Source organism: Lepidochelys olivacea (assembly GCF_965140295.1).
Source record: "Lepidochelys olivacea isolate rLepOli2 genome assembly, chromosome: 5".
NCBI lineage: Eukaryota > Metazoa > Chordata > Testudines > Cheloniidae > Lepidochelys > Lepidochelys olivacea.
Window position 1 is genome coordinate 75,439,926 of NC_140415.1, and position 23,275 is coordinate 75,463,200.

Genomic DNA, 23,275 nt, shown 5'->3' on the forward strand with positions numbered 1-23,275 from the left:
GATATGTAAGTAGATATGGGAATGTCTAAGATGACGTGATTAGGTTTATCTCTTATTTCTTTATGGCTTGTGGACTCCTCTGCGCTAACTCAGGTGCTTTTGTTTTGCTTGTAACCTTTAAACTGGACCTCAAAAAAACCATTATTGATGCTTAATTATTATATTTGCTCTTTTTAAATCTAACAATAGCCTAAGTTCCAGATGTATTTCTTTGTTTTTAATAAAAATTACGTTTAAGAACAGGATTGGGTTTTTTTGTATCCTAATTGGTTTGTGCATGTTGTTTAATTAGCTGGTGGCAACAGCTGATTTCCTTTTTTTCCCTCTCTCAGCTCTACCCCGGGGGGAGAGGAGGGGAGGGGTGAAAGAGCTTGAGGGTACTCCACAGGGAGGAATTCTCAAGTGCGCCTTCCTGGGTCAAAAGGGGTGTTTTTGCACTTGGTGGCAGCATCTACCCATCCAAGGTCAGAGAGAAGCTGTAACCTTGGGAGTTTAATACAAGCCTGGAGTGGCCAGTATTAATTTTTAGAATCTTTCAGGGCCCCCACCTTTTGCACTCAAAGTGCCAGAGTAGGGAATCAGCCTTGACATATACCCTGACAGAAGAAGAAAGGAAACTACCCTGCTCTCAGTTCTGGAGCATGGCCCTCGCAGAGCCTAAAGCACCCCGGAGCTGTAGCTGCCAGGAAAGCTTTGCTCTGCCCTAGCTGGGAGCATGTGTAGTGCCAATGGAATCTTCAGGGATTTTAGCTAAGAAGCTCAAGCAAGTCTCTATTGAGTAAGTGAGACCTGTGATTTTTCAAAGGCTCATAACGGAGTCAAATTTAGGTGGATTTGCACATCCCTGACAAAGACTACCCCTTGCCAAATTTTGACTCCCTGCTCCAAAGCATGGGGCTACTAGAGCATCTCAAAGAAAAGGTCACCAGAATTTTAATGTGGGCAAAACAATGTATTATTCACTGTTCTCATTCTCAGAAGTGGTCAAACCATAATGCCTGAAATTTTTCAAAATGATTGAACCTGATGCAGACATTAGGCTGATATTTTATATGCACAATCAGCTAAAATTTGGCAAAGTTATAAGCCACCAAAGACAGGTTCTTATAATAGGAAGTGCCAGGCAACCTTAATAGGCCTATAATAAACATGTGTGATTTAAATACTGGCTGACAGTCCTTTGAGCAGATACAGCTAGCAACAAGATGCTTTTGTTCCATTATGGGTGCTCAGCTGATTGGAACTGGGTGCACAACTGGTTGAAAAAATCATACTCAAAAGAGTAGTTATCAATGGTTCTGTTGAAAAAAGATAAATCAGATAGCAGACACGATAAGTCTTCAAATATGTAAAAGGTTGTCAAAGAAGTAGTGATCAATTGTTCTCCGTGTCCACTCTGAGGGTAGTAATTTGCAGTAAGATTTCAGTGGGATTTCAGGAAGAAAATTCTAGCTATAAGAATAGTTAAGCAATAGAACAGGTTACCAGGGGAGGCTCTGGAATCCCCTTCATTTAAGGTTTAAGACAGGTTAAATGATCTGACAGGTGTTTGTCTAGGTATAATTCTATATCAGCATTGGGAGAGTTAGATGGGAAAACAGACTAGATGACTTCTTGAGGTACCTTCTAACTCTACATTTCTAGGATTATCTCTTCAGCCTTTTAGTAAAGCCGCTTGTGATTTTAGCATATGAACCAAATGGCATAAAATCAGACCTTAAAACAGTGTATACTGGTAGTCACAAGTACATATTAGTTGTGGACAAAATTTATGGAAGGTCTGTGTTGGCTGTGATACCATTGTTTTGCCACTAAAATAGTGGACCAGATTCTCAGCTCCAATCCAACCCCCATGCACTGCTCCAGTGGTGGATAAGGATAGAAAGCCAGCCATCCAGGAACTCCTGAAAGGTGTAGAACCAGCATAGCAACTTAGTCCTCAACACACTTTACATCCATCCCAGGGGAAGAGGTCATGGTTGATGAACATTAAAATGAATATAAATAGCTATATGGTTAATGTTTTTACACACACGTCTAATTTAATTGTAAGAGAACACTGTGTGTGCAATAATTCATTCCCACCATTGAGTCCATCAGCACTTCTCCAATGTGTCACAGAAATGAGGTATATATTCTGATCAGATTTTCAAAAGAACTGAAGGCCAGCACTCATCATTGGGATCAGATTTTCAGAAGACCTCAGCTTCCATTTAGGCACCTAAATAAAGGCTAGTCTTTCAGAAGAACTCAACACCCAGTAGTTTCCTCTGTGACACATTCAGAGATCTGGAATGTGTTATTGTTTACATAGTGTTAAATCCTGCTGAATCTTTATCCTGAAATGGGTTGTGTAAAGAGAGGTTTTGCAGGTATTCCAGGGAATGGAATCCTCCCTTAGAGGAAAGAGCAACCGCAAAGCCATTCCACAGATACTAGGTCACCTTCCTGTCCTGTACACTTCAAGACCGTCTCCAAATACCCCACATTGGAGTGGATGGTCCACTCACTGACTAGTGCCCTATGGCAGGTAAGGATCATGGATTGACCTGACTGGACAGTCCATACTGCTCCCCTCACCCTGACACAGCAGAACAACATTAGTGGTAAAAATAGTAATAAATATATTACTTCTGCTGCATGAACATGATGGAGGTCTGAACTTAACCTCAGTTTGATAGTTTGTCTCAACGTGTATGTGTGTGTGTGTGTGTGTGTAAGTAAATAGGTTCAAGGTATAGCAGAAAACAGTTCTCCCACTACAGTGCCTCATTCTGACCACTGAAGTATATGTCCCCACCCTGTTGGATCATATTAAAGAAGTTCTGTATTAAAATCACAAATGAGTTTGATTCCCCATAGTTTAAATTCCAGGGTATTACGAATTAAGAGGGAGGTCTCTTGGTTTTTGGCTGCTAATTGTGTTAGTACATCCTAAACAGAGTCTGCTCTCAAAGCAATACTTTGTAAAAACAGAAACAGCACACAGAGACTCCCCGCCCTTTTGTTGTATTTATCTCACTTTGTTAACAATCGTGATTAAAATAGAGATAGAGGATGTATGTGGATGGATGCTTGGTGTGGATAATAAATGAATGATCAGGGAAGTGCCAGCCTAAGAATCCAGTATCCATCAGCCAAAGAAGGCATCAAGTGGAAACAACCAGAGGACCCCGGAGGGCAGACTGGAATCTACCCAACAGTCTCAAGGATGGGAGAACTGAAGAACAAGATAACATCTGGCAACACGGAGCCATCAGGAATATGACATCTGCTGATTGATTCAGCAACCAGCATGATGAAGCAATTCCCATAGACTGGTATAGGAATAAATTCCTATAAAAATGGACTGTAGAAACTGAGAACTTTGGGGTCTGATTCTGCAAACCAACTTCCTGGAGCATCAGATGAGCATCTGACAAGGCCCTGCTCCCTCCTCGTGTCCAGGCCACCTGGCCAGTGACTTGGCACGAGCAACTCTAAGGCTGGTGTCAAGGTTCCTCCCCCACTCTGAACTCTAGGGTACAGATGTGGGGACCTGCATGAAAAACCTCCTAAGCTTATCTTTACCAGCTTAGGTCAAAACTTCCCCAAGGTACAAAATATTCCACCCGTTGTCCTTGGATTGGCCGCGACCACCACCAAATTAATACTGGTTACTGGGGAAGAGCTGTTTGGACGCGTCTTTCCCCCCAAAATACTTCCTAAAACCTTGCACCCCACTTCCTGGACAAGGTTTGGTAAAAAGCCTCACCAATTTGCCTAGGTGACTACAGACCCAGTCCCTTGGATCTTAAGAACAATGAACAATCCTCCCAACACTTGCACCCCCCCTTTCCTGGGAAATGTTGGATAAAAAGCCTCACCAATTTGCATAGGTGACCACAGACCCAAACCCTTGGATCTGAGAACAATGAAAAAGCATTCAGTTTTCTTACAAGAAGACTTTTAATAAAAATAGAAGTAAATAGAAATAAAGAAATCCCCCCTGTAAAATCAGGATGGTAGATATCTTACAGGGTAATTAGATTCAAAAACATAGAGAACCCCTCTAGGCAAAACCTTAAGTTACAAAAAAGATACACAGACAGAAATAGTTATTCTATTCAGCACAATTCTTTTCTCAGCCATTTAAAGAAATCATAATCTAACACATACCTAGCTAGATTACTTACTAAAAGTTCTAAGACTCCATTCCTGGTCTATCCCCGGCAGAAACCAGCATATAGACAGACACACAGACCCTTTGTTTCTCTCCCTCCTCCCAGCTTTTGAAAGTATCTTGTCTCCTCATTGGTCATTTTGGTCAGGTGCCAGCGAGGTTACCTTTAGCTTCTTAACCCTTTACAGGTGAGAGGAGCTTTCCCCTGGCCGGGAGGGATTTCAAAGGGGTTTGCCCTTCCCTTTATATTTATGACAGCTGGTAACTATGATGATAACCTTGCAGAACCCCTGTGTGTGTGTATGAATGAATTGTGAATAAAGATGAAATTGAATGGAATGTTATAGCTATAACTAACTGCTTACTATGATTCTTTCTGTATTCACAATAAATGTGGCATTTTGCCTTTCCCCCTTTAATAAGATCCTGCTGGTTTTTATTTTATTGGTATAACAACCCCACACGACACACATATCCAGTGTGACACACAAGACATTTTACTTTCTGAATCAAGAATAAGTTCAACAGAAATACAGATGGTTTGTAAATCCTGACAAAACTGGTGAAGTGGAAGATCTTTCTTCTTTTTTTGGACTCTGGTGAGACCTTTCATCAAGTGGTAAAAATGGGTGCAAAGCCTGAATTATGCAGCTAATATGGTCACCACCTTATGGATATTATCACAAAGACCACACAGGATCAAATTAATACGGCGTCTGAAGCAATATACGAATGAGACTAGAACTCCCTCTGTGCTCTTATTACACTGCTGCTATTGTCCACATTCAGGAGGCCACACATGAGGGAAGCTCGGAGGTGATCCAAACATTAACCAGACCTTATTGCTGACTTTGAATGTTCTCAGTGTGTTTTTTGTAGCTAATGTGTTACTTGGACTGCACACGTGTGCGTGCACATGCACGGTCAGTGTCTTTTCTTATGGTTGCAGTGACTGAAATGTTGATCAACATTCTGAAGCAGTATGAGAAATACTCACCCCTTTGCATATATTTCCCTAATCGTATACAAGACAAACTTCAAGCAATCTGTTTGACTGCTTATCCAGATACTGGTAGGAAATAGGACTTCACTGATGGACTACGAGTGCATCTCTCATTTGTCTGGCCATGCGAGAAGACAGACAGTAGGCAATGAATGTGGTTCAATTAGGCCAACTTTATTCACTTGGCGTACCCAGGAATAAGTTGCACAGTGCAGGTCATCTTCTTCCTTAATCATTTGCATATATTCTCCAAACTGGTCCCAGCTATCCTGCTCCTGGGACCCCCACTGGCCTCCCTTTACATGAGGCGAATGAGGGCTATAAAAGGAGGGGGGTTGGCTCTCCACTGTTCCAGATAGAGAAGCCCAAAACCCACTTCCTCAGATCCCATGTGGGGGTGTATGCATGCAGGACTGGGGAGGTGGGAGGAAGGGCAGTCAGCTCCCTTCTGTAACAGATGTAAGAGCCCCCAAACTTTCTTGATCAGCTCCCTTCTGGGACACTCTTTCAAATCCCTTTCCAATCCATTTTATCGAATAACTGCATCCTTTCCATAATATGCACATGCACTGGACACCTGTCACAAGTAGGCACCAATAATTAGGCTTGGCTGGCTTCCCCTTCATCCCACCCCAGAGTTCCCAAATATTCACTGATTCCTTCCTTAATACCAGACAAAATTATATCTGCTCCCTGAGCCCTATCAGGTATACCCCATTCTCCCTGAGTAACTCTGATGCTCAATATGATATGCACCAATGAAGAATCACCAAAGTTCCTTGGTTACTATGACAGACACTCAATATCCTAATGAACTTATTGAATTAAGTTTAGTAAACTTGGGGTCAATTATAGTAAAATTGCAGTTGTGAATGTGTTATTATGGAATTTTATATATGCACTAGTCATCTTCCTAGAGAATTTACAGTCTGTGGAAGGTATTAGGAACTTAAAAGGACTTTTTGGAACAATACCTTGGCAGAGAATTTCCTGGGAAGTAGTTGAAGGTAGGGAAAATACAAATGACCACTTTGACTCCACCCTTTTGAAACTATGCCCTGGGGAGGAAAAACATATGGTGTACTAATTACCTGGTCCTGGAAACTCCAGAAGGGCGCGGAGGCAGTGCACGGTAGCGTGGCTCGACCTGGCTAACGCCTTTGGGTCCATGCCCCACCACCACATCTTTGCTACGCTCCAGGAGTTTGGGATGCCAGAGAACTTCCTTTGTGTGATCCGAGAGGTGTACGAGGGATGCAGCACCACCATTCACTCAGTCGAAGGGGAGACCGCCAAGATCCCAATCCGGAGTGGAGTTAAGCAGGGCTGTCCCCTCAGCCCCATCATCTTAAACCTCGCCATGGAGCCGTTGCTGTGAGCGATCTCCAATGGCACAGATGGCTTCAACCTCCACGGTGAGAGGGTGAGCATTCTGGCTTACACGGCTGACCTGGTCCTGACTGCGGACGACCCAGAGAGCCTCCAACGTATGCTAGATGCCACCAGTTGAGCTGCCGACTGAATGGGGCTCCGCTTCAATGCAAACAAGTGCTTAACTCTCCACATGGACGGCAGCAAAAAGGACTCGGTGCAGACGACGGGGTTCCAGATCCAGGACGAGCCCATCATCCCCCTGGCAGAGGGGCAGGCGTACCAGCACCTCGGCACGCCGACGGGTTTCCGTGTCTGGCAGACACCCGAGGACACCATCCAGGAGATCTTGCAGGATGCCGCCAAGATCGCCGCCTCCCTGCTAGCACCGTGGCAGAAGATAAACGCCCTGAACACCTTCCTGATCCCCCGCATCTCATTAGTCCTAAGGGGATCCACCGTGGCGAAGGTACCCGTCAACAAGGCAGACAAGATTGTCAGGCAGCTGGTGAAGAAGTAGCTGTTCCTTCCCCAGAGAGTCAGAAACGAGCTGGTCTACAACGCCCACAGGCACGACGGTGCCAACGTCCTCCGCATGGGCGATCTGTATGACATCGCGGTGATCACCCACGCCTTCCACCTGCTGACGTGTCCAGACGCCATGGTAAGGAACATCGCGGCCAACACCCTCCATGACGCGACAAAGAAGCGGATCGGCAGAGCACCCTCCAACCAAGACAAACGTTGCAGGAAGTGCGGCTACTCCAATGAGACCCTTCCCCACATCCTGTGCAGCTGAAAGCCCCACTCCAGAGCCTGGCAGCTGTGCCACAATGCCATCCAGAATCACCTGGTGAATGCCATTGTACCGTGCCTGGGGGAGATCACCGTGAACTGCGCCATTCCCGGGACTGACAGCCAGTTGCGACCTGACATGGTAGTCACTGATGAGGCCCAGAAAAAGATCATCCTCGTCGATGTCATGGTCTCCAGGAACAGGACCCTGGCTTTCCACAAAGCCCAAGCTTGTAAGCTGGAAAAATACGCCCTCCTGGCCGACACCCTGAGAGCAAAGGGCCACGAGGTGCAGATGGATGCCCTGATCGTCAGAGCCCTGGGCGCTTGGGACCCCTGCAACAAGCGTGTGCTGCAGACCTGTGGGATCGGTCGACGCTACGCACGGCTCATGCGGCGCCTCATGGTCTCGGACACCATCCAATGGTCCAGGGACATCTACATCAAACACATCACTGGCTACTGTCAGTGCCAGGAGGTGTGAGCCGGAACGACATCGTGCATCAACTATGAAAAAGGGACCGAGAGACTTTTTCCATTGGACCATATGAACTGGAAACTTAAACTCACTGAACATTAAATCTCACCAAATGACGGTAAATCCATCATCATCCTATCCACTCATTATACTCCACACCTGAACATAGCCATTATATGAACAACATACCCCCATATCTCAATGTCTATACTTTGACCCATTAACCTTTTACCCCCAATCAGGGAGATTGCAGATTATGTATTCCGTACGCCACCCGTTCCTAAATCGAATTTCGCACCCCTTGATAATTTGTACCTTATTCCCTGATAACCAGAAACTTCTGTACTGTTTTCTTTTACTTCAACATCATCTTAATAAAATTACCTGGTCCTGGAAACTCCAGATCAAAGACCCATGAACAGCATAAAAGGTGAAAAAAACATGTTATGGGTGTGCTTGTTTTGTGCTGAAGCAGTGATGAACTAGTGATCACAAAAGAAACCCCCCTGGGTGGGGTTTGAAAGGACTATTCCAGCCAGAGCCCAATTTAGGGTTGGTTTGATCTCTGGGAAGATTATTAGCATGTGTGTGTAGATTCTTTTATTGTTTTTAAGGTTCTCTCTGTACTGCTTTTGTTTTGTTTTTTTAAAAAGGTAGGTTTGCAATCACTCTGTTATCAGCCTCTAAAGAGAGCAAGTAAGCATTCTTGGGGGAACCTGCCTCTGCTGAGAACAAACACAGTGAAGCCAGGGAACTTTGCAGCCTGGAAATACCCTAGTCAGAAGAGAGAGATGCTGGTCTCCACTCAAGACAGACAATGGCTAGGGAGCAGGAAGCCTGGGAGTTGGTACCCTTGCTGGACCACTGAGGGAAAACAAAGGTGCAGTTGGCCTGAACTTGACAGGTAGGTATGAATTTAGCCACCTCTTTATTTACGGGCCTCCTGGTCAGATTACCCCTTTGAGGCTCCACAGCCCCCCTGCCTACCCTACACTGCTACATGTCAGACCAAATAATTGTCCCCCAAAGAACAATTCCTGGATCAACCCTAAATCCCACTTTGCTCTGACCATCAGTTTGACCCCCTCACACCTTCCCACATTGTGTTAACCAAGGTGAATAATAATGGCATCTGGTGTCTCCTCTTGGCCTTTACTTTTGCTCAGGCTCCTCCTGTTGTAGCTGTTGTTGCCAGTCCTATTAAGCTAAGAATGGGCTTCCTGATTTTTCCCTGTACATCTTCTCCCCCACTTCCCCTACAGTACGTAGTGTAGCGGGGGTTGCCCTCAAGGAGGCAAGGACCCCCTTTTCCTCCAGCAAATCAGTCAAGGACTCACCCCATGGAGACTGCAGTGAGCACATTTGCTGATTATGGCATTGGCCATGCAAGATACAGAAATAGTGGAGAATAATTTTCTGCTTGGGAGTTAATATGTTAGTATGGCTCAATATCTCTAAGCCTTGGAAGCCAACACTCTTTACAATTGAGTATGGCTGTAGACAGGTATAGTCATTCTTTCTATTTTCCAGTCAACAGTGAAAAATGTGTGTATTAGAATATATTGAGAGATTAATCTGCACCCCCTAAATTCCTTGTGAAAAAAATTATTTTTGCTCCATAGAACATAGCAAAACTCTATTGGACTTTGAGGTATCGATGCTTGATGCCTATGGTAAAGCAGAAATAGGTGATACAGTTGAACTGTGACTGCAAAGACCAGTTCCTTCCTCCTCAGGCTCTTGTGTCAGATCCTCAGCTGGTGGGAATCAGTGCATCTGTGTTTATTTCACTGAAGCTACACCAATTTACAACAGCTAAGGAGATGCTCTGTGTTCCTGTTTCAGTATATATTCTACTGTATTACAGTAAGAGGAAGACAGCTATCATCCAAAGAAGCATAGCCAAATATTTAATTTGGATGATTACACCAGGAAGTCCAGATAAGCAACTAATTTCCCCTTGATGTATGTGCACAGAAACCAAAGTGTAATTTTCCCACATGAAAAAGCTTTGAAGGTCACTCAACATTTAATGCCTCAATGAACCAAATGTTCAGTACTCTGGTATTACTTACGTTTGGATTTTTTATCCCCCAGATGCAGGCATTACAGCCAAATAAGAATAAAATCATAGTGTTGTCTAATTTATATATCAGAGAACACTTAATTGAAATGGCTTGGTGAAGGATGAAATAAAACACTCTATTAGTTGGGAAGTTCATACCATTAGAGTTAAAGTTGTGTCAGCATTTATGTTTCCCTTATCAATCCTGTTTTGCTGGGGATTGTAACAGCCATGAAATTCATATGGGTTGAAAAGGTGTTTAAGGTCTCACAACTTAGCCACAAACCGTGCTTTTAAATTTAAGCACAACTGATCTACTGGCCTAGTCAGAGCTCTGTATTGCCCTGTGGGAAGACTTTGGTTCACATAACCCCTGCTATTCACAGGTCTAAATTATAAGTCTAGATTCACAGGTCCTGCGATGAGTGCAGGGGACTGGACTAAATGACCTCTCGAGGTCCCTTCCAGTCCAATGATTCTATGATCAGAAAAGTCCTGCTTACATGCCAATTGAGTAGTTACAATGCAGATCCTTTGTCCAACTGGAGTGCCATTAAAATCAACCGTCTCCCACCTATGCAGTTCAGCTTGTAGGGTCAGGGCTTTAGTGAAGAGTGGGGTAACTGGCTAGGACATGGAATCTTAAGGTTGGGGTTTAAAATTGAGAAGGACGTGAAGGAGAATCTCAGAGCTGCATCAAAGAAACAGAGGATCCTTGAGCGGAGAAAACCCTACTATTTATATAATTAGTTTGGCTGCCATTAAGTTGTAGAAATAAAAATTAAAAAAAAAACAGAAAAGGGAGGGGGAGTAGATACTATAACGCTGGCTTTTATATTCCTAAAATTCCCAAATTCCATTTTTTTAAAATGCAGTTTTACAGGGAAATTGCTCCACAATGTGGATTATTGCATTGGGCAATTGGGGGGAGGGAACGGGGACTAATAATGATTGAGTTAAATATGATTTCATATACTCTAACATTCCTCAGAACAAGTTTCCTAGGTATATTTAGTAAAAACATAATGCTAAGGTGCAGGAGCCTTACTGACATTATGGAACATAACAGAGCCTCAGGTCAAAAATCTACATTCTAGCTAGAAGCTCATGGAATACATGCTTATGCAACAAGTGAAATACAGTAATGAAGGAAACTGTCTCACACTGATGAAATGACAGGTGGGGATTATATTTTCATGAATTAGTCCAATCAACAGTTTAAAAAATATTTTCAACTCTTTTGCAAAACCCAAAAGGTAGAAATATTAGTTTTCACATGCAAATAGTCACCAAAGAAAAATTAAAGGTCGATCCAAAGAGTATTTGTTTGATCGTTAATTTGTCATAGATAAAACAAAAATCTATAAAACATCTTTTCTTATTCATACAGTTTATGGAGCTGGGCAAATAGTTTGCTAGTGACAATAAATTTACATGACTTTTAAAAAAAATTCAAATAAAATATTTGAAATGTAAATAACTGATTTTTCAGTTTGCTGGAAGTTCTACAATATTTTCAAACAATTGAAAAAGTTGGAAAAAATTGTTTTGGGTCAAATGAAAGATTGTATTAGGTAGTTTTAATAAATGCAAAGGAAATGAGACACCACTCACAAAACAGAAGTGGCACCTCTTAAAAGCTAGTATTTAGGGCACTCACCTGGGATGGGGAGACTCAAGTCCACACAAGAGATCCACTTCCTGGACACTGCGGTGCTAATAAGTGATGGTCACATAAACACCACCCTATATCGGAAACCCACTGACCACTATGCCTACCTACGTGCCTCCAGCTTTCATCCAGACCACACCACACGATCCATTGTCTACAGCCAAGCTCTACGATACAACCGCATTTGCTCCAACCCCTCAGACAGAGACAAACACCTACAACATCTCTATCAAGCATTCTTACAACTACAATACCCACCTGCTGAAGTGAAGAAACAGATTGACAGAGCCAGAGGAGTACCCAGAAGCTACCTACTACAGGACAGGCCCAACAAAGAAAATAACAGAATGTCACTAGCCATCACCTTCAGCCCCAACTAAAACCTCTCCAACGCATCATCAAGGATCTACAACCTATCCTGAAGGACGACCCATCACTCTCACAGATCTTGGGAGACAGGCCAGTCCTTGCTTACAGACAGCCCCCCAGCCTGAAGCAAATACTCACCAGCAACCACACAACAAAACCACTAACCCAGGAACCTATCCTTGCAACAAAGTCCGTTGCCAACTGTGTCCACATATCTATTCAGGGGACACCATCATAGGGTCTAATCACATCAGCCACACTATCAGAGGCTCATTCACCTGCACATCTACCAATGTGATATATGCTATCGTGTGCCAGCAATGCCCTCTGCCATGTACATTGGTCAAACTGGACAGTCTCTACGTAAAAGAATAAATGGACCCAAATCAGACATCAAGAATTATAACATTCAAAAACCAGTCGGCGAACACTTCAAACACTTTGGTCACTCGATTACAGACCTAAAAGTGGCAATTCTTCAAAAAAAAAAAATCTTCAAAAACAGACTCCAACGAGAGACTGCTGAATTGGAATTAATTTGCAAACTGGATACAATTAACTTAGGCTTGAGTAAAGACTGGGAGTGGATGGGTCATTACACAAAGTAAAACTATTTCCCCATGTTTATTTATTTCCCCCTCTTCCCCCCCACCGCTGTTCCTCAGACGTTCTTGTCAATCGCTGGAAATGGCCCACCTTGATTATCACTACAAAAGTTTTCTCCACCCCCTGCCCCCGCTCTCCTGCTGGTAATAGCTCACCTTACCTGATCACTCTCGTTACATGTGTGTATGGTAACACCCATTGTTTCATGTTCTCTGTGTATATAAATCTCCCCACTGTATTTTCCACTGAATGCATCTGATGAAGTGAGCTGTAGCTCACGAAAGCTCATGCTCAAATAAATTTGTTAGTCTGTAAGGTGCCACAAGTACTCCTTTTCTTTTTTCAAGATTGCATCTCACTCTGGAGCAGGTATTTGAACCCAGTGTCCCACTACTTAGGTGAGTAACTACCAGGCTACAGAGTCATGTTCACTGTCTTTCTTTGTGCCAGTTACTATTCAACTATTTTCTGCAAAGTGGAACAGTTTAAACAGGAAAGAACAGAGGTCCACCCCACAATTGCCTGGTTAGGACTTAGTGTTAGTGGTTTGGGCTTATCTGGGAGGGGGGACACCTGGGTTCCAGTTCCTGCTCTAATTAATATTTAAGTGTTTTAATAAAGTGGAACAGCTGCAACAGGAAAGACTGAGAAAGACACAGCCAGTAGCCTGATGGCTCTTCCAGGGTAATTGTGACTTGAAGTTGATGCCCCTGAAAACATAGTTGTACTAGCTAAAGTTTACAGGTATTAGAGTAGCAGCCGTGTTAGTCTGTATCCGCAAAAAAAAAAAGGAGGACTTGTGGCACCTTAGAGAAATAAATTTGTTAGTCTCTGAGGTGCCACAAGTCCTCCTTTTCTTTTTACAGGTATTGTGCAAGCTATCCCATAGATTTCTGTCAGTGCACTTCAATCCTGACCCACAATACTCTTGCTGTTTAAAAATGATGCACCCTGTAAGTGGACAATGGCAAATTATATGGTGTATGACATGGACAAATATCCAATAGGAACTGGTGTGAGATAACCAAACTCATTCTCAGATATGATCTAAGATGGAATCTGAACCCAGACTTCAAGAGTAAAAGGTCACCACTACAGCTGGTGGGGAATTTTTCAACAAACTTTTTTGGTCAAAAAGTGCTAAATTTGTCAAATCCAAAACTGTTAGTGAGACAGGGTCAGTTTAGACAAATTTCCCAACTTTTAGACAAATTTCCCAACTCCAACATCAAAAGGAGTTTCACAGTTGTCAAAATGTCTGGTTTCTACATTTTCAAAGTGAAAAGTTTGGGATGGGATTTTGGTTCAAAGTGACTTGTTTTTGAAATTTTATCTAATTTATACTAGGAATTTTTTTTAAAAACAAACCATTCAATTGAAATGAAACATTTAAAAAATGTCACTTCAATTGACCTGAACTGATTATTTTTGTTTGTTGGGTCACAAAAATTTGAGGTTTCAACTTTGTCCCAATTTGGGTTTAGAACATTTTTCAAAATCTCAAATTCTCATAGGGTAGGAAAAAAGTTTCCCAATGAGCCCGAGTCTTCACCATGCAATAGCAAAGATCTCAGCAATGTACACTATTTTCCCTGTTGTATGTGCTGTAATATGTTGGTAAACATGCTGCTGTAAGAAATTTCTTGTAATTTTGATACAAAAGGGGGAGACAATTCCTTTCAAAAAAGAAACTAAAACCAGCTGTAAAGGCAACACAGTGTTTCTGTCATAAATCTCACCCCATAACTGTGCTGGAAGGGAATTTCAAACCTGATAATGGAGCCAGCAGGAGCATAGCAAGTCATTTTCTTAGCTATTAGGGAAATGAAGACAGTGTTTATCCACGATTTGGCACACACTTCCAGATCCTGAATGAAACAAAAAATAAAAAAGCATTTGGAACTGGGAGTGGATAACTAGTTCATTAAGCCAATTTTTCAGTTAAGTTTTTCTGGTTGTTATTCAGAAGGAGCTACTAACAATAGTCTAGATGAATGACTACTGTATCTAGTCCAACTCCATACAAAATTAAGGGTTTTTTTAAAGAGCTATTAATTCAGCTCAATAAAGTGAGCTGCCTTGCTCAGTATGTGATTTAGAAAGCTCTGTTGACCATTTTTGAACCCGATTTAAGGCAGTATTCCTCATTTTTAATAAGTTAGATTTCCAGTTGATTTTTCAAAAACCAAGAAGCCAGCTGGAGGCTTATCCACATGCTAATAAAGCCACAGAAGTAGCACATATCTGAAAAATTTAAAATCTTGTACCCTATTCTTTTAAGAATCACACTGACTTTAGGAATCCATTTTCTAGCTGTTGGAAGATACAGGAAGCCAATGCACTAATTTGCTTATCGTTATTCTTTGTTGCCTCCTGAGTATGTCACCAGCAGTTCATCAAGTAAAAAAAAAAAAAAAAAAGCTAAATAAGCAAGGAGTAGATCAGTACCTAGCTACCAGTATTGAACCCTGACCAAGGTTATTTTGTGAAGATGCTGTAAACGTTCCCCCACCCATCCAAAGGTTTTCATTTCCTGTACATGCTTTCCATGTTTCAAACCAGGTCTAAAGAAATTCAGACCTATTCCTTCCCATCCAAATCCCTGTCTGCATCCTGTTCTCCATTGGTGTGCAGAGCCTGAAATGCTTCCACTGAATTGAGGAGGCCAAGCCACCGAGGACTGTGGCTTGATTTACAAATTTATATGAGGGGAGAAGTGGGGGGAGGAGGATGGCTGAGGTAGCTGTGCATACGCTACAGAAATGGACAATGCACATACCTTCCTACCTCAATGCTGAAGATGGATATGATTCAACAGAAACATAGGAATTAACATACAGGATTAGACCAGTGACCCATCTAGTCCAGTGATGTTCCTGATAATGACTATTACTAAATACTTCAGAGAAAGAGGCAAGCAATTTTAGTGGAAATACCTTGTTCAGAGAGTAAGAGTAAGTCACTTATCCTCTGTGAAATACAGACAGGAATGCTTAGCCACATCTGGGGAGTACTTTGAGCTTCTAGCTACAGATGAACTGACCTCAACTCCCAGACTTTTTGAAGTTCAGCCATTTACTACTGTCCCTCTGCCTTGTCAAGACCATGGGAGATATACAATCTGTCCACATCATTACAATGAACCACTATTAGTTTTCATTTCACTACAACCAACAAGAGAGGTGAAGCGGAAACTTAATTTTGTTTTTTTCTATTTGATAACCTTGTACATCTTAGTAGCAGAAAAAACATTAGAAATTGAAAACACGATTGTACATAGCAGGTGAGTAATTTTTACCTCAAAGATTGTTAGCATAAAATGAAACCTACTTTTACTGCATATTTTTCATCACAAGAACATATTCTGATGATTTGTCAAATTAGACAATGGGAGAGGAAGAGCACTGTCAAAGGGACAGGAACCTGAAGAAGAGCTAGGTGTAGTCTGAAAGCTTGTCACTTTCACGAACAGAAGTTGGCCCCAATAAAAAGGTTTTGCCTCAGCCACTGGTTTAAGTTTTTTTCCTTTTTACATAGTTTACAAATAATTTTCCAAAATATACACAAATTCATTAAATGCTTTGGTCAACCGAGATCTGCATTTTCAGTTAAATAATGTTGTGGTCAAAATATTTCACCCAGCTCTATTTAACACCATGTTTTTAAGACCTGATCAGAATACAATTATGCACACATTAAAATGTAGGAAGCTAATGTATAAGTGGACCTTTATCAATCCCAATCCATTACTGGGAAGCATGAAAGGGGATACTTTATATGATAATTTGAGGATCAGTTCACGTTTCTTCTCTGTCAAACACACACAAACACCCTAGAATCCTATTCAAAGTGAGATCCTGGGTATGACAGCTTTTAATGCTGGTTTACTGTCTTTTTCAGCAGCTCAGAGCAGCTTTAGATGAAATGGTCATAAAAATGCCCGTAGCCAGTCTCAACTGGTGTTCTCAGCAGTGGAACTGTGCTGGTAATAGACCAATGGTGGGGGGAAAATGTTTAAAATTCTCAGTGAAGACAAATCCTCAGGGTCACAGCTCCATTAGTTCAGTTGTGATCAAAGTCAAGGTCATTGACTTTACTAGAAAATCTATTTACCAATGTAAATTACATTTGGTGCTCAGGAAGTGTATTAGATTTGGTAATATTTTTCTTTCCCAGTCTTTTAAAATAGGGCGCACATAAACTGTATTTAGAGGGCCATTCCTCTAATATTTCTTTTAGATAGCTCACACCCTGGAGATTTTACTATCATTTACTATATGTTTATACAGTGACTAGCAAAATGGGGCCCTGACCTAGCTGGGATAACAACTATCTAGTTTCAGCACTTTCAAACCCTGCTGGAAGTAGGAAGTGCAGAGGTGCACAATTATGAAATACAATGTAGTTGTGGGGTGGGGTAGGAAGGAAGCCATTTTTTTCAGCCCTCAGAAAGTTTCTGTTTGAGTTTAGGGAAAGTTCTGGATCCATCCTTAATCAAACAGATTCATCCCTTCTTTACCTATATGACCTTTCATTGGTTGCTACTACATATAAATCCATGGTTGATCAACTCAGAGAAATTCAGTAACAGAGAATTCTGTTCTAGCCACTTATACAGAGAGAAGAGGAAGAAAGTGAAAATACTTCACAAACATTCACTCGAGAATGTGGGTTTTAGCCCACGAAAGCTTATGCCCAAATAAATGTGTTAGTCTCTAAGGTGCCACAAGTACTTCTCGGTTTTTTTCCAGTTTTCATGAACTTTTTTGTTCAGGTTCAGTTGTTTGCAATACAGCCTGAAGAGAGGTCCTTATTTATGAGGGGAAGAACTCTCAGTCACCAGTGATTGTAATCCTGTGCAAAGTGGTCTTTTCAAGCCCTGCTCATGAATACGTCTTTGTTAGACCAAATGAGAGCTGCCTACACAACATCTGCCCATAATGCACGAAACTCACCTTTTGATCTCAGCACCCATTTTGGATGGCTAAAAGACATCTGTGGTTTGAGAGGCCATTTCCATGAATTATTATGACTAGTCTTTGTTCTTTTTCTAAAACAGGAAGACAATTTTTAACAAAATGTTTCCCTTTGATTTCCATGTAGGGTACAATGTTTAATTGGTATAGAAACAGAGATTCTAACTTATTAGGGATTTTTTTTATTATGAGTTTTATATATGGGAAGTAATGAAGTATGATAAAACATCCAATACTGTAGAGAAAGCAATAATTTATTGTATCCTTTGGGACACACAAGCTTGTTCTAAATTCATTTTTCCATGTAAAAGGGCTTTTTTTTTTAAAAAAAAGGATTAAATTCAATGCTGTTATTGTTATTCATTTGAATATCAAACAAATTTCATTCTTTGACTTTCCTTAATGCTAGTGTCCAGAAAAAACAAAATCAATTTTACTTTTTTCATTCATGCATCTAAAATAACTTAAGCTTACTGCAGTTTAAGGGATTTGGATTATTGGACTGTCTGACAAAATATATTTTGTACATAGTCATTTAAAGGAGGTCACCTCCCTTTACTCGAAGTTTAGGACTCAGTAGTCCACTAATCCATCCAAATACTGCAGGTGAGGCAGATAACTTCAGAAATTAAGAAAGATGCATTTAGTACCATTCTTGATCTCATTCTCCTTTCTGTATTTAGAAGGATTTTAAGGTACAGCCACAATGAACTGTAAACCCCAGAGACTTGAACTCTGGCCAATGGGCTCCTCAGGAGCTGTTCTGTGAGCCAAGCTATAATTATCTCCCTCATGAGCAAAAAGATGATGTGAATATATATAAAATGGAGGAGATGGTAGATAGGGATGCCTGTGCTGCAGGCAATGCTTCTCCCTCTTCCTAGGGATATGCTGGAAGGTTGGTGGCTGATAGGGCTGAATGTAATAAAAGTGGGAGTGTGCTGAATTTGCCCTTTTCTTCTAGCCCTTTCCTCAGAAGCTTTATAGCAAATGGGTGTACCTTGTCCTCATGCAGCAACGTGTTAGTAGAGCTCCTTCCTGGTACTCATCTACAAAGCTGGGGCAGTGTAGTTGCTGAAAGGGACAGTAAATTAAATACATCACGGTCACACTCAGAATCAGACTCCTAATAGGATTTTAGAGTGTGTTTTAAGGGACTGACTGGCCAGCAAAACAAAAATATTTAGGGTTGCAAGATTTTGGCTGCATTTGTACAACAAGAAGGCCAATTTCAATATGTCCTGAGACCAGAACCATGGGGCAAGCGCTAATTGCTCCCTCACCCTGGTATTTGCAGAGGTTTAGAAACAAGGTTCTGATTTTCTCTTAATTTAAGAATGTCAGTGTCAAAAGGCAGAGCTTCTCCCCAGCTTCCAAGCATACACTGCCCCACCCAGTCTCCTTTAAAGAAGTTTAAATCCAAACATAAGCAAAATGAACATTTCTCAGTTCACCCAGCCCTTACTCAGCCCTCTTTGCTCTCCACCAGCTCTGGTGTTCTTCTGGAATAGCAGATCCACAGCAATCTTCCTGGGCACCTCACCCTTTGCTCCACAGAAGTTAACTCCACTCCTCTGTGGGTCCTCTCCCCATACACAACCTGCTCCCAATCAATCCTTCTCTACCTGCTGTAATGATGCTGGTTCTGGCAAGATCCAACTGAGAGTGCCAATTCAGGACAAATTGCTTAAAGGCTGGGGTTTCTGTGCACATCAAGGCAAACCAAACTAGCCAAACAGGGAAGACGTTGGTTTTACACCACTTGCTAACCACAAGTCACACCAGCAATTCCCTTATACACCCATTTCCTAGTATCACCACCAGTGCTACTCGTTATGGGAACAAATGGTTATGAAAACCAATACTTCAGTAAAAGAAAAATGGTTCTCTCGATCCCAAAGGACCAAGCCCCAGACCCAGATCAATATACAAGTCAGATCTTACCCACAAATCACGCTGTTGCCAATCCTTTAGAATCTAAAATCTAAAGTTTTATTCATAAAAGGAAAAAGATATAGATGAGAGCAAGAATTGGTTAAATGGAATCAATTACATACAGTCATGGCAAAGTTCTTTGTTCAGGCTTGTAGCAGTGACGGAATAAACTGCAGTTTCAAATCAAGTCTCTGGAGTACATCCACAGCTGGCATAGGTCATAGAATATCAGGGTTGGAAGGGACCTCAGGAGGTCATCTAGTCCAACCCCCTGCTCAAAGCAGGGCCAATCCCCAATTTTTGGCTCAGATCCCTAAATGGTCCCCTCAAGGATTGAACTCACAACTCTGGGTTTAGCAGGCCAATGCTCAAACCACTGAGCTATCCCTCCCGCAATCAGTCCTTTGTTCAAAGCTTCAGTGCAACAAAGTTCCTTCAGCAGTATGAAGCAGGATTGAAGAAGAGATGGAGGAGCTGCAGCAGCTTTTTATATTCTCTTGCCATGTGGTCTCTGCTTTCTTTGTCCCAAAGACAAGCTGTCCCTCACATGGCATAGAAAAACCTCAGAGTTCTATCCAAAGGCATTTCAGTGCATACCTTGCTGAGTCACAAGGCATGTCTGCCTTCTCTCAATGGGTCAATTGTATAGCTGATGGTCCTTAAGGGGCCATCAAGCAGGCTAGGCAGAGCTGACACCAACTTGCCTGGGGTGTCCCCTAGAAGCATAGCATAAGTTTGAAATACAGACAGTATATAGCCAGTATTCATAACTTTAACTACAAAAGCAATACACACATATAGACAGCATAATCATAACCAGAAAACCATAACCTTGTCTGAGACACCTTATTTGACCCCCTTTATACAAGATTTGGTGCCACTACAGGACCTTGGTTGCAACCATGTTCTATATGGTTCAAGTCAATAACTTGACACCTGCTGTCTGACAGACTTTTATAACCCCAGGTGTAATGCTTCCCCTCCCACCCTACACACACATAATTGACTAATTGGGACCACCAGCTCTGATACAAACGTGCTGGGCCTTGTTTACTCACAGGGACCAGATACCCTAAACACTAAAAAAGGACAGAGGGAAAATAAATTCAGTAATGCTCATGAAACATAATTTACAACCAATATGAATGGAAAATTCCATATATTACTTACAGGGACACTGACAAGTAATTTAGGCCCACAATTTGTTCTGGCTTTAATTAAATACAGTCTCCTAACATACCAGGAATGTCCAGTTCCAAATTTGAACAGTATATTCTATACATTTGAACTACCCTGGTGCTTGAAAGAACATTCCATTTAAAAATGCAGCATGCATGCCCTTTCATCAGTGAAAGAGTTAACTGTAGGTGCAAAAGAATATAAGTTTTTGGGCTGTCAGACTGTAGCCATTAATCATCAAGATCCCCCAATCCAAGAACACTTCTAAACAAACTTTTACAGAGGCACTTGAAAAAACAAATGTATGTTATGCCCAGATGGGTAAAGTCACTGATGCCAGCCTTATTTCTTTAGCCTTCTGGATAATATACTAGAAGTCATATGCTACAGATAATTTGCAATGATCATTAATTGTTGATGTGTTCTGACAAGCAGATTCCTCAGCAAAAAACATAAGAAGTTGTGAATGGTGAACAGATTCCTAGAAAACCTGTAACAGTTTTAAAGGCATTTATCCCAAAATTTTATTTATTGCTTTTATGTACTCCACCCTTTTAAATGCATCCAACACGTTAGTATCTGAGCAGCTTTAAAAAAAAATGGAATGCCTCTACAGGAGTGGCGCTCTCCTCTCTCCCCTCCCATGCAGCTTATAGAAGGGTCAGACTCCAAGTGGTTCCACTCAGCTTTGAGATTGCACATGACATCTTACAGTCTCCATTAGTGGACTCTCATAGATGTTAAAAAAGAATGTTGACAGGATTTAAGCATGGTGGTATGTCAGGTTAAAGCCCCTAAGAATAGGTCAAAGATGTGTCCAGCTGTTAAGTTCCTCCATAGGATACATGGGAGAATCTGACAGTCACCATAGAATTTAGCAGAAAGTGTAGTATGCCTGGGTATAAAAGTCCCCAAACACTATACATTTAATTTAGGAATTCCCTTGCTCAGCTAGCTCTGACAGCCCTTGACAAACTCTAATGTAATCTGAGAGGTTTCAGAGTAACAGCCGTGTTAGTCTGTATTCGCAAAAAGAAAAGGAGTACTTGTGGCACCTTAGAGACTAACCAATTTATTTGAGCATGAGCCGATGAAGTGAGCTGTAGCTCACGAAAGCTCATGCTCAAATAAATTGGTTAGTCTCTAAGGTGCCACAAGTACTCCTTTTCTTTTTTCTAATGTAATCTATATACCACCATGAGTTCTGCATTGGCTCTCACCAGGGATTCTCATTCTAAGTGGATGCACTTGATTTTTTTTTCTGGGAGTGGGCTTCTATTATATACAAGGTCAGATTCAAAATATATGCCAGTTTTCTTCCACTGCCTCCTCTAGGCTCGTGTAGCACTGAGTAAACAGTCAGAAATAGCTATGCAAGCACAAGTCTAGCTGAGTCATTCAGCCAGGTTTCCATAACATAGGCAAGAGCAAGAATTTCACCAAGCATCAGGTCATGAATGATGAGAAATTTGGTGATCTCACATTTTGCATTCCTCACACAAGTAGCAGAAGACACTAGTGCCACATTGCTAGCATATAGTAGAAGTTGAAACCTTTGTCTCAAAAATAAAACCCCACAGAATATGCCCCTTTCTTAATCTATGTCCTTCCACAAAAATATAGTCTCTTGCATTTACACACACAAACATTTTGCAAAAGTAGACCACAATGTTCTTTCTATTTGTGGAATCTGTGGAATTTTTCTGGGTACTTTTCCAGTGGGCCATATGATTTAACAAACATGGTATTGGTTCCAGTCCCCAACCTATGAGTACATGAATGTGGGCAATTTACATCTGTAAGGGAGAAACTGTATTTAAGTTGCTCTCTGCAAGCTTGAGTTAGTCTCTGCTACAATTAGATCAGAACTAAAAATGAAGAAAGGCAAGACTGTAAATCAGAATTATGTGACTTGTGAATTATGTGAAGTTCTGATATTTTGTGAAGCACTGGAGCTAGAAAAAATACTTGCAAGTGTTGTTTTTCCACTTTCCTTGAAATATAGTAATTTACAGTGTAGCTTACCTTAAAAAAAGTAACTGTCCCTTAGACAAGGCAAAATATCAGAGCATTTACCAGATGCTTCTAGAATCCCATACATCCTGGACCAGTCTGTCCAAGAATGTGAGAATTTATTGAATCTCAAGAAGTGAACTGATGAGTGTGTAACACTGAATTTTAAAATTGAGATATCATGACATTGACACTTGGGCTGCTAATCTACAGTATATGTTTCCAATGTTTTAAAATTAAATAAAAGAAGGAAAATAGAACACCCTGACTTACACAAAGAGATTGAATTAATTAGACACTTGCCTGTCAATTTCCATAATGGCACAGAGAAAGTGCAATTATCTTTCTGTTCCACATTTTAGAACTATAATTTGTAGCAAAAATGTTTGATGTACTGAAGACCCTATTATTGTAAAATATACTTTGATTATAGTGAAGCATAGCAATACATACATACACACACAGAGGTCCAATCCTACAAACCCTAACCATCCATCATCATAGTCTCTGAGCTATAGTTTGATAATTCCCTTTAGATTAACTAACTTGCTTCTCCCGTTCCCCCATTTCTTGTACCCAGCAGGTGGAAGAAAATAGATGAGTGGCTTGGGTTGGGTGAACTGATCCAGATAAAAGAGGAACTGACCTGAA

The 23,275-nt window shown here is 41.4% G+C and overlaps 1 long non-coding RNA gene across 1 annotated transcript in view; it reads right to left on the bottom strand.

Annotated features, from left to right (window-relative positions):
- Positions 1–23,275, bottom strand: part of LOC311521126 — a 495,541-nt gene that overhangs the window by 331,847 nt on the left and 140,419 nt on the right. Inside the window, exon 2 of the long non-coding RNA XR_014711803.1 lies at positions 14,292–14,389. This is a non-coding gene — a long non-coding RNA (uncharacterized lncRNA). The remainder of the gene's footprint in view (positions 1–14,291; positions 14,390–23,275) is intronic.